Source organism: Polyodon spathula, chromosome 14, assembly GCF_017654505.1.
Source record: "Polyodon spathula isolate WHYD16114869_AA chromosome 14, ASM1765450v1, whole genome shotgun sequence".
In the NCBI taxonomy this organism is placed as follows: domain Eukaryota; kingdom Metazoa; phylum Chordata; class Actinopteri; order Acipenseriformes; family Polyodontidae; genus Polyodon; species Polyodon spathula.
The window spans coordinates 8949452-8962692 of record NC_054547.1 but is presented as its reverse complement, the minus strand read 5'-3'; the positions used below and the strand labels follow the sequence as shown (position 1 = coordinate 8962692).

General features: G+C 37.0%; 1 protein-coding gene across 1 annotated transcript in view; it reads right to left on the bottom strand.

Moving 5' to 3' along the window:
- The window catches only part of brinp2 (bone morphogenetic protein/retinoic acid inducible neural-specific 2), a 48920-nt gene extending 39874 nt beyond the window's left edge, over positions 1-9046 (bottom strand). Inside the window, exon 1 of the mRNA XM_041269655.1 lies at positions 8640-9046. The gene's annotated coding sequence lies outside the window, so the exon portion shown is untranslated. The remainder of the gene's footprint in view (positions 1-8639) is intronic.
- Between the last annotated feature and the right edge of the window lie 4195 nt (positions 9047-13241).

Here is a 13241-nt window from a genome sequence, read left to right as displayed (position 1 = left end):
AACAAGACAGCAGAAAGTTCAGAAGTGCAGTCAACAGTCAATAACCAATTCACTGGAAGAGTGAGCAGATTTCTACTCAGGCTTGTGATGTGTGGAGCATACCAGTTTTGTTCAAAGAGAATCCCATTACCACAGGAGTTTAAATAAAAACTGTAAGTAACAGAGACCTAGGTAGAGATATGGAATGACTGAAGATTAACAGGGTCATCTTACATTGGATTCACTGTTCAGTGGGCGGTGGGGATTCAGCATTGCGCTGTACAAATACAATGTCTGTAATGGTGATCAAATCTAGATTTATGATCCTTATTTGAGAGGCCTGTGTTCACTTGGTCCCAGCTGTTCTGACCATACCCAGTGTTTATGTCAATTTCTGCTAAATACTATCATTATGCCACACTTGCTGCTGAAGAGAGCATCAATGTGACAGTGTAATTTGCTGCGTAAAATAATCTTTTGAAAGGATAGCAGAGTTAAATCCAGTGGTTCACAAGAAAAGACACAGCGATTCTTTGTTCCCACACACTTTGGTTTAAAATTAAAACATACACACAGAAATCACATAAGTGTCTTCCCCCAAAAGTCAAATCTCTTTTCTCCCTAGCAATAAAAAAGTTAATTTAAATGCATAAAGGGCACTCTGTTAAAGCTTGTATTACAAATGTGTTAACTGTTAACAGCAATCAAACATACAGTGTTGGTTAATTAATTAATACAGCAGCATCAATATGGATTTTTTTGTTGCATGCAATTGCGTCATTGTGTTGCCCATGGCTTGTTCTTTCCCACAATTCAGCCCTATAAGTCAATTAGATCAGGGGTCTGCAACTTCAACGTAGCCAGTGGCCACTGTGGCCCACTACAAAACTGAACAATATTTTTACTCAATTATCAAGTTGTAATACCTACACAATACCAACAAACTTACAGAAGCACATTGGCCAAAAGCATGGAGTACATTTTATACTGTGTTTATTAAAAATAAAAAAAATAAAAATAAAAATGGAAATCTTTGAACAAAGACATTACCGCTATACCGCTGCTATCATCTTTTCAGTCAACAATATAAATCCACACAGAATTCACAATGTAAAAACACTAACTATTTAAATGGGTATCATTTACATTTACTAGCTGCCTATTACTTTTGTCTTTCTCAAACATAACCCCAAAAAAGCAAAATAAAAACCTCCAATGAACAATAAGTGTGCAAATAGTATTTTGAAGCAGTCATATCACACAAATGCAGGTTTAAGTGTTAGACATGTTTCACACTATTCCCAACTGTAAATAAATAAATAAACACATCCATACAGACGTAAATCAAAAGAGTAATGCCTTTTCCACCTCGCTAGCGTTTCCCATTTAACATTACATGTGGTTACTAAATTGTATACTTCCAAGTTACGTTGGCTGCGTGCTCTCTCACGTGCCTTGGAACTGTTGCCTAGCAACCATTGACAGACTGCGATTACTGTGAGAAATCACTCCCGCAAAAACAACACAGAAGCTGGCTGCGCAAGGGGCGTGGTTTTATGACAAGGTGGGGGATCTAATTAATGTTTTATTAAAATGTAACACATTGATAAAGAATCTCAGAGGGGCCACCACCAAACCTCTAAATGAGCCACCATTTGCCCAGGGGCTGCCAGTTGCCGACCCCTGAACTAGATAAACATGCATGAATCTACCCAAAGCCAAGTGACTTAATGCAGCCATTACACACCGCTCTGCCAGCAGCAATGCATATTATTACAACTATAATACAAGCAATAGGAAATCAGATAAAGGAGAGGTCATCAAAAGAAACCCCATTTTCTTACCTCTCAGTAGCACATCAACAGTCTTAAAAGTCCCCTCATCGTTTTCATAAGATCTCATAGTAGTACAACATGCATGTTTGCTTTGTCTTATGGGAGGTAAGGACCACACTATACAGTAACTTGTTCGCAAAAGTTTCTGGCACCTTGGGTTGCAGGTATATAGCATACTGTATATAGTGTCTGCCCTTACCAATAAAAAAAAAACTCTTACCAACTTTAGAAAAACAAATCACAGGTGATTGGTTTTATTCTGGCACAAATGTATTTTATTTTCACACTGATTATGTCATTATAGATTGCTTCCTGTGCTTAAAGCGCTTCATATGGTGGGATAAGCAAGGGAATCAATATTGTTCTCGCTGTATTCTCACATACACATCTCACACATCTTAAAGACAATATTCTCAGTATTTCTTTGTTCATTAAAATGTTGATTCTTATTTATTGTAGTGATAATGAAGGTGGAGGGAAAAGGACAACGACAACAGCCTGAGTTTCTCAACTGAAGCCAATGCAGATCAACCACAATCAGAACAACATTTGCTGCCACCCAGTCCTGTGCGATGGTATGTTGATATTAACCTTACATATGCATTTATTCCATAAATCGAAGTTATATTACTGCCCACTGCAGCTCAGATACTCAGATCTTACCAGTCAACTAAACAGCTTGCTCTAGTCAAGTGGTTAAGAACGTGGTTGTGCTGATGTTGCTACATCAGCTGTTAGGAGGCATTACATTCTTTAACCCAGATATGCCTAAATTATAATTCCAAGTGACCTATATGTAGGACAACAGGCATAATCAAAGCCTTATCTCGAGCGTACCAAGAACATATTTACACCCCATAACAAAGTGCTGATGCACACAAAAATAATATCATATTTATGTAATGTATCGCAGACCACTAAATTAAATTAAATTACATTAAATTAGGGGTATCTCATGGATGTCTTCCCATTCAACTAAAGCTCTTAGCAAAGTATTGTCTTTTGCTGATGCATATAGCATATATAAAAATATGGCAAGGCACCTATGGGCACTAATATTTAGTCTATATTGTGTTATTAGATTTCTGCAACCTTGAATAAACAATAGATCAGTTAATACTCAAAAATATACTTTAATCTCCACTTGTTTTTCACCTCATGTATATATATCTTAATCACTCAATGTTAATTGGGCTGAAGAACTCTGATTTACTATGTAGAGCATGCTACTGTTACTACTTATCAAAGGCACTACTCCATGTTGCTTTGCCAGCATGGTAACTTAATGTGCTAAACTGCCACTCTGTGCCTTCGTTTGCTGACTCTCACCACTTATTTGTCACTATTGTGGCGAACAACAGGGGTTTTAAAATTGTGATGGCAATAAAAAACAACCCATACATGAAGGCAGTCTGCATTGCAGATTTCTGTCAACTTGGAAAAAAAACATTGACAGACAGGGGCTGTGGAGATCCCTGCTGCTGCTTGGTTTCACTGGAATTAAGCAGCTATGTTAACTGCATTTGTTGAAGAGTTAAGAATATACAACACTTCAGCCTTAATGCATTTCAGCGTGGTTACTGTACATTTAGAAATGATAAATTCCTAAAGCCAAAAAAACATTTTCATTTTATCTTTATCATCCTGCCCTGTTTTAACCCTCAAAAGGTAACCTGGGGTCCATTTAGACCCCACGGTGCTTTAGTATATTAGTTATTATGTGGATCTAGTGATTTTTGTTTCCTTTTAGGTAGTGTCAGGCACCCATCCTGTTACACTCTGCAAAGGATAATTCTAGTTCAGGTAGCCTGGTTGAATTTCCTTAATTGTTTTAGGCTTGGAGTCCGTCTGGCCAGACCTTCTCATGTGAATATCTCAGGCACTGTACAATACAGATTTGGAGCTTTCCAATGATTCCATTGTATGTCCTGAACACAGGTTCCTAAGTGAAACTACAGCAAAGCAAAACTAAGGCTTGAGTTATGTGACAGGGGTCATGTGACATGAGTCAGCTCCTAAGTTTAGCTTGTTGCATATTACTCGGTCGATTCAACAGATATTGTTCCGGTTTCAAAGTCATTTAAAGGTACAGGCTTTGCGCTTTCCATTGATGTGAGGCAAGCCTGTATTCGTACTTTCTACCACCCCCTCATACAGTGCTCCGCTACTGTAATGCGCAGCAAATCAATAGGTGTGTTCAAGTGCCTGTAACTCAAAAATGGAAAGAGGTAGGAACACAATACACCAAATGAAAGAGGAGGCTTGGGGCTTTCCAGTGATATCTCACGTGCCTGGGTGACATGTTCCTAGAATAAACTACAACATCCAGAATACGATGGTGCCTTCACTTGCTAGGAGACAGCTGTGCACATTGGCCATTTTATCCATTTTACATAGCACAAACAACACATCATACCAAACGATGGCTGGAAGTAAAGGAAAAACCAAATAAAGTGTTCATGTACACATTTTCATTCATTCCTTTACTCCAGCTGCTAGGAAAGTCAATGTGTCCTTAGGCGGCTTAATAAAACATACTGGCTGTCTTAGTACAGCTTCATCAATAACTTTACTGTTAAAACTCTCATTTTGTATATGTTGCATTATTAATACTGGTAATGCACTTGCTTGTGATTCTACTTCTGTACAACAATGACAGGCTGGAACATCTGTAGGTCAGTGGTTGCCATGGCCAACCCTGATCAGCAGTAATTGTAGGCGTACAAATTGATGGTCACCCCTCAAAAGGCTCACCTTACAGCAGAGGAAGGTGACCTTTCAGATGTGTACAGTTTGAAAATGGCACCTTGATGGATCACTGGAGAGTAGTCAGATCCCAACCAGAGCTGAGCTGGCCTCCGAACACTTGACCTTCATTTCAGTGTGTATTGAGAGACTGTGGCAACAGCCACCAGAGGATTACATTTGAATATAGTGTGATGTAATAACTAGCTGAATGCAATTTATTTTAACCACAGCAGTGATCAGTGCCTAATACTTCAGCATTAAGTCTAAAATGACTAAAATGGTGGACAATCTGCATAATCTGGATTCTTAAAGCAATTTAATGATTGACGTTTATTTGTAAGTGGATAGTGGATATGTTTATGTTATTTCTAATCGTAATATAATGTCCTCTACTTATTGACTTTAGTCTCAAAGTTCCCTGTCATTGGAGACACCAATGTTTAAGGCTTCACATGAACATAAATCTCTAATCTCTAATCTCTAATATTTCTCTAATAATGTACTCCAGTCTTTAATGAAAACCACTTGTTTTAGGTTCTTTTTACAGATTTATGAAATACATTTTGAAATGATCAACTGACTACATTTGTCATGGAAACCAGACTCAATATATATATGGGCAGCTGGCTCTTTGAGCTAATATATATGTGTGTGTGTGTGTGTGTGTGTGTGTGTGTGTGTGTTTTATTGCTGTTATTCAATTTCAAACAAAATAGAGAATTACCAAATAAGACATTTATTTGTGGAGGACATTGTATCTATTATGATATTTATGCCAGTGTCTTAATATTCCTGTAGCTGATTCATACCTTTAATTTTAATGATCTGAGCCTGCGTATTAATTTTGAAGAGAGAAAAGTTTCAAACCCTTCAAAGTGCAAATAATAAGAAACTCAATAAAGGCTATGGGATCTGCTTTGATGATAAATGTTACATTCTTTGGACCAGATTAAGAAATGGTGATGTATTGCTTCCTCCAGGTGCTTTTTGATCGAATGCTATTTTCTTAGTGTAAACCACTGGGAGTCCAGATCATCATTGTGGAGGTTAAATATATGGCCTGAACTATATCACATGATAGTCTTACATTTTACATAGAGTATATGAAGCTTACATATATATATATACACACACACACACACACACACACACACACACACACACACACACATATATATATATATATATATATATATATATATATATCTATATATATATATATATATGTTTTGTTGTTCAAGGCCCAGCATTCATTCAAAAGAGGAAAAGAAATCATAGCACTTTCATACCATAATATGCACAGTTGACATTGGTTTCATACAGTATACTCCCTTTCCTAAGCATCGTTTTATATTTGTTTTGTTTCGTTCTAGGCTCTAGTTTGGTTTAATGTGAACTTGAATTTGCACCAAGAGTCCTTTCTCTGGCTTTTGAGGAGAAATCTAAAGATGAAACAAATTATGCTATACAGTACATGTACTATATATCAAAGATACCTTTCAGTTCACTTGGTATATTGTATCAACACATTCCATTCTTACAAATATACTTTGATCTAGGCTTCAGCTTCAATTAAGTCCTTTTTATGAATGTTTTGTATTGTATTCTCTCTTATATCATTTTCTTTGAGCGTTTGAGTTTACTGTGTTATATCAGCACAACAGCACAGCAAAGTGAGAAGTGGGGTAAAGCCTGATAGATATTTGCTGTATTAGGGAAATCTGAAAATTTACCATTTGCCAATGTTTCAGAAGGGCTAAAGATTGAGTTGCCCAGATGTAATCAATAGCTCACACAATGGCCTCTGTGGTAAAAAAAGGTCACACAGCTAATGTTAAATATCTTAGTGAACTACTGTGGCTGGTATTTGGAAAATTAGCAATAAGGAGAGATAGCTGTTAACAGCTAGAGTCAATCTTGTTGTATTCTATTGTATGTTGAACTAAATATGTTTTCAGTACGTGGCTAAACCACAAAAAAAAAAAAAATTCTACAACGAACCAGGGAATATGACTATATGAATGATGATTCAATATTTAGAATACTTTTCTACCAGTATAATTCGCAGCATGGTTTTTTACATTTTTTTACATTCAAACCAAGTCTGCTCATTGCCTCAACACATGTGTGCAGTCAATAGCGACAATTACATTCAAGGGAGAGCACAGTAGAAGTCTTGCTTCATTTCTCTAAGATTTCTTGCCTCAGTGGCTATGTAAATGTAACCATTGACCCTGACTCTCATTGGTAGTTAGTGTGTGCCTAAAAATGCTGCTTTAAGTGGCTATTACCATTTCTCACAGTAGTTTTAACAGGGTAGGATTTTAATATAGACATTGTTTTGAATTAGGTTTAATTTCTTCCTATTACTATACCTATTTATTAAATATGTTATTATTACATATTTGTTATGTGCTGATCTTCTGCTGCATTTAACACAATCATTCTGAGTCAAATATTTTTGAACACTGTACATTATTGCCTTTCCAATATGTTATTTTATTGTGACAACATTAAATTGCGCTCCCTCCTCTGAAACCAAAATACATGTTGCCTTAAACATATTATTTTGGATTTTCTCATATATGGATGTCTAGAAGTACCATCTTTATTTTGGGCAAATCCCCATTTGGTGGCCATACAAGGCCAGTGAAAATCGCTTGAAAAACTGGTTGATTGAATTGAGTGCATATTGTAATCACACATTGCATTCCCTTTGCTAGTCAACTAAAATCAACCAAATAAACCAATTTGTGTGCTCAAAATGGAGGTCTAGGTACCATTAATAAATATAGTTTCAAATAAACCTGTTTCGTTTTTTTGCAGCGAATTTTGCTCAAATATGAAAGGTAGTATTCAATTCCATAGTTTCGCTAGAAAACGCAGTGAATAAACACTGTAGTGTGAATAGCCCTTAATTGTGACATCACATGATATTTATAATATTATTCATGGCGCTTGAGATGAATGAAGTCAGTGTTTTCTTCTGACCTGGAAAGAACCTCGATCAAGCTGTTGATTCAGTTCCAACTTCTTTCACCGCTGGCGGAACCTTGCAAAGAAGCATGCAGTGCCCTCTATGGCAAAGCAGGGCATATTTAGGTGACCAGATCTTCCCTTCCAGAATGGTTTAGATATCAAAGATCAGATAATGTACTGCTACACTATACCCAAGCGTGGGTCACCTCAATGACAAAAAATATAGTATCACCTTAATTGGTAATCTAATTATGTAAATTAACTACAGAATAATTACAATTAGTTAGTTACTACAAAATATTTATTGGGCATATGTTTTTTACCATCCAATATCTGGTATTACAGCTATTAGGGTTGTTTTTGCCCCATTATAATGAAAGGCAGGTGCTGCTTTACAAATAGTGTTTATTTTCTGTAAAAAAGTATTAATACACTTAGTTTTGATCAAGAACTCTACCACGGCAAACACAGACCAGAAAGAATTTCACTGCTTAAATGGGAGTACTGTCAATGCTTCCTGGGCAGTAGGGACATTTTAAAATAAATTCCTACATGCTCTACCCATCTGGCAAGACCACACAGCTCTCTCTACCAGGCAAATGTCCAAGATATTCAGCAAATAAGCTATACAGTAGCAGTGGTTTAGTTTATTGTTAATCTTAGATGTACTCCCTTGAGGAAGAAGTCATCATATTTTAATATTTCAAGAGATTGTCTCTCATAAGCGCAAACACAAACAAAATAGGTAACAAAGACCCCATGAGTACAGTTCGTAGGATTTATAAACTCTATTCTCCTTCTGCTGCACTTTTCACTTCATAAAGCTCAATGGTGAACCAAACATCATTAAATGTAAATCATTGTTACTATCGTCATGCATTTCTAAACAGTGATTGACATTTTAACACTGCCTGTACATTTTTTCTAGGGGTAATGCCAGCGGAGAAATAATATAACAAAAGAAACCCCACAGAACACAAAACTGCAATACAAAAAAGAATGCCTGCAAATGTTGGAACAAAATACTGCCAAGTGCTGCACTTGGTTCCAACTCCCCCCTGTCAGGCACAGGAAATTCAGAAAGCAGGTTATACTTACAAACCCCAGTGTGCCGCACTTTCTATCTTCAATGAAAATGCAGGCTATTTTTTTTATCAGCTTTAAGAAGGTAAGCGGAGAAAATATTTCCACCAAACTCAGGAGACAAAGACAGAGGAAAATTTAAATAACTGATGTCTCTTGGAAGAAAGTAAAAATAATTTCAAGATCATATGCCCTCAATCATGCACTAAAGGCATCTGTGACAGCCTGATTTTCTGTCACTATCAGTAACAATACAGGTCCAGTTGTTCCTAGTATTGACCAAACTGAGTCTCAAGAGGATAGTCCACCAGTTGGGCTGGTTTTCAGAACTCCACCAGTTGTTTGTTCAGTCTCAACTAGAAATATTTGACTGTGTGTCGTCTTAATGCTCACTTGAAATGCTGCTACTTCTGTGCGTCACCTGAAATAAAAAAAAACACACACACCTTGCAATCATATCTTGGCATCTATTTTGAGTATCCCCTGTCTTCACAGAAAAGTGCTTTGTGTTGCCTCTGTACCAGGCATCACGCGCTTTCAAGCACTGTGCTGTAGTTTACTGATTCACACACAAGCACTGCCCCAGAGTGTCTTTCAGGAAGGTATATCTTTCTTTTCAACAATCCTCATCCAACTGATTCCTGAAGCCACACCCACCCCACCTGTGATTGGTTGCTGGCTCTGTAAAGGCGGGTTTGAAAGCTGGTGGGTGGTGTGTTTTTACTGCTTGGATGGACAGGCTGGATAATGAAGGCTAGATAAAGCTGCTGTGTTTAAGCCACTTGGCTGTTGCAGATTTGTAGCGAACTAGATTTGTACTGACAACGCCTACTGTTTATTGATGGACATGTATCTATGTGTTTAACCTGTAAATTAAAAGCCATTTTGTTGTATTCAGAAAATTGCCAGGTCAAAGTTTTTTTTTGTCCTTGGATAATGAATCATCCTCATGTTGTTGCTATTATTTTTCTTGCTGTCTCTTTAAGAATAGCTAACCTACCTCACACAGCTTTGTGTTTTTATCATGCTGACTGGTTACCTATGAAGGGCACCTTGCACTCTTCTTAATACTCAATTATTTCTATCACATGTAATTAACTGTTTGCCACTTCTAATAAAAGCTCTATTTTACCCACTTGACCATTTACTCTCTCCATATAATATCCTGTGTGATTATCATTTAATTGCGAATAAGGTCAATGGCAATAACACTGTTAAACACATTTGAGATTATTTTGGGACTGTTATCTTCTCTTCATCCCACAACTAACCACATGCACTTTTTATTTTCAGGTTAGCCTTAAAAAATGAACATTCGTCTAAACCTACAGCATTTTCTTTCCAGATTCTTAGCTTGGAACAAAAACTAATGCTGTAATTATGTGTCTTTCACACTGACAAAACCCCCCTCAAAGGGGTGAATTGATTTCTGTTGATTATTTTTTTTTTTTTTTGTATTTTTACTTTGTGTCATTTACTTCCTATAGAACCATGCAGTAAATAGCACAATTAAAAAAAATGGAAGAACAAACAGGCTCTAGGCTCTTTAACGCACAAATGAATACTTTTCTGTTTAGATTCCACCCTGAAACGTTGACAGGGATAATAAGCGCCAGTCCTCAGCACACCCATACTAATTAGTGCACACACTCCAAAACAAGAATATTAGTGTCATTTTTATGAAAACCAAGCAAGCTAGAATTTTGTAACATAGATGTAGTATAGTCAATAACTATTTGTAGCACCCAGTAGGGGTACTGGTCGGGGTGGGATCAGCCAGGCAGAATACCAGATGTAAATTAGACGAGACCACGCTATTTTGCAGAGCAATGAACATCGTTTTATTAAATACAGGTGGTAAACTATACTTAACAAAACAGGGCAGCTCTAGAATACACGGTCACGGCAGAGGGGTTGCACTGCCCATTAATTAAAACAACAACTAAACACAGAATTATAATTTAAAAGTAAGGGGTACCTGCACGGAGACGGGGCAATGAAACCATCTAAGGCAACGGAGTTGCTCACATCACGTTAAAATAGGCATGCTTAATTATTTTAGTCTATTCACTTTTATTTAATGTTGTCTTTTTGATTTGATCACCTTGTATAAAGCATCTTTATTTTTAAATATTACTTTCTGTAGATTTGCAATGATTGCATTCACACATTAATGTGCAACTGTTCTCAGCTCCCATCAGTGTAAATTGATTGATTTGGAGAAGCTCAGCACCTGGTATAAGTGTTCCTGATTTCATCCATTCGAGAGATTGATTTGTCCAGTGTGAACTGAACCTGGGTTTGTTTGGAGTGGAGGCTGAACGCATAGCCAGCAGGAATAAAGGAACTGGAGTTTGATTCAGCAGGTGGTAGGAAAACAAAGGTGGAAGAGCTGCCGAATTTAAGGGCGTATCTCCCTGTCTGCGTTTTGGGTCTCCATCCTGTCATGCATGTGTTTTTAAAATAGTATTTTAAAAGGCGTGGGGTTTTATAGGAGTGCTGGAGATGGGGTGTATTAGTTTCATGGTCGTTTTATATGCTGTGCTTATATTCAACATAAGTTTAACCTTGCCTTCAATGTCATGATTATACTGCAAGGCAATCAAGCAATATTAATATGTAAATAAGTACACTGGGGTATCAATAAAAGTACATAATGACATTTCAAGGCCTCATTTGGCTATTCCCCAGCTCACCCCAAATTAGAAATAGTAATGAGAACCACTAAGCCACAGATGGTCAAGCACTGGGGTACAAAACCACTCTGATCTTTTTACTTCTTATCATATCACTCCACGGTCCAATCAAAGCCAGCCAGATGCTGTTTTCTCAGGAGGAAGCTCCTGTCTATCAAAGCCAGGCAGTTGCATGTTCAAAGCCTTTTTAGGACACAACCTGGACCTACTCCATCTTTCGTCTCGGTAACATGGAGTGTTAGGCGGTCATGCTGCTAAGAGCTTTAGGAAAACACATTGAATTGAGGTTCCATCTGTGTTGATGATTTAAAAACAGCATCTGCTTCCAAACGAAAACTGTTCAGTGCTCTTGCTCCCCCGTCCTCCCATTACAATTTCAAACTGTAACCCCCAGCTAGTAAACAGGGCATCATTAGACATCATTAGACAGGGCCGTGCAATTGTGCAAAGGGAATCAGTCATCATATTTCTCACGTGTCAACTAGGGGAATGTCACAGAAATGTAGGCTTATAGGGAGCTGTTGTATTTTTATAGGGATGGCACATATTTGTTTTATAAATGTATATTCTTTTTGTAAAGCCATTGTCATCATTAAGTCAAGTCCTTACCACTATAAAATGCTTGTTAGACAGCAAAAAAACCCGAAAACATTATAAATCTTTTTTAAAATACATTTTCCATGAAGCATTGTTTAAATAATCTGCTCAACATTTACAGTACTGTTTTAGTTTTCTTTTTCTTGAATCACCATATTCAACCCTACTTCTAGTTCTGACATGGATAAAACAGTGAATGTTGGTTTGGTAGTGTTGGACTAGTGTCCAATAATACAGACAGAAGCAAAAGCAGTTGATTGCTCATCTTGCCTGGCAAACCTGCAATGTGTCTGCCCCAAATTAGGGATAAAGAATACCTTTCTACCTGCCCTTCTGTTTACTGAATGCTAATCAGTGATATCGTCCAATAAATTAGACTCATACATTAATCCACTGCTTACTCTCTATGGCTATGCCCAGTCAAGGCAAACCATTTTTAACACCCTGTCATCCCCCGGGCCTTTCTTCCGAACAATTTTTCTTATATGTTCAGCGTTGCTACATATTGTTTGAAAAGCGACTAACGCTACTCAGGCATATTCATTATGTGTTACAGTACATGGAAAAGCATATTGTTATACTTTTAATATATTACAGAGCTGAGTCCTGCCTTTAAATAATCCTTCCAATAATAACATGTCACTGCAGCCTTGCTTCTTTATTGTGCTTTTCTTTTTGTCTTATTTGTTTACTTTGCTCATTGTACCTCCCCATAGTGAGTCATTATAACTTAGGAGAGAGTAAAACAGGGTGTCATCCTTATGCAAAAATAACTATGGGTTGTTCATTAGATAGTCAAATGAAACAGTCATGCATAAAGGCACATTTACATTTTTCAGAACAATTTCATAAAATTCAGATGATTTTTCTTCTTTATTTACCATCTGCACATTATAACATAGTGGTCTTTTTAAAAAAAAAAATCTTAACAGCAGTGGGAGATCTTAATTCTGTCACCCTATACTGTATAGAATTAACCTCTTTCTTGAACTTGTTCCAGTATATTTATATTGTCTTCAGCAATGTTTGTTCCACTTGGCATATAGTTCTTATCTATTGGAGTTGTGGTAAGGGTTATGATTAGGGTTAGGGTTAGGGTTAGGGTTAGGGTTAGCTGTAGATTTGTTTTTCACTTTATTTTATTCTGTTTTGCTTGCAATGCATTTTTATTTCTCAGATATTTCTCTCCTTACCTACAACCCTGTTTCCTACAATATCACAGGGGACACTTATAGCCATAAATAATTTACCAACCACAAATGAAGAAAATAACAAAAGAATACAGAAGGAAAACTTGGAGGGGCAGAATGACAATACAATAGCC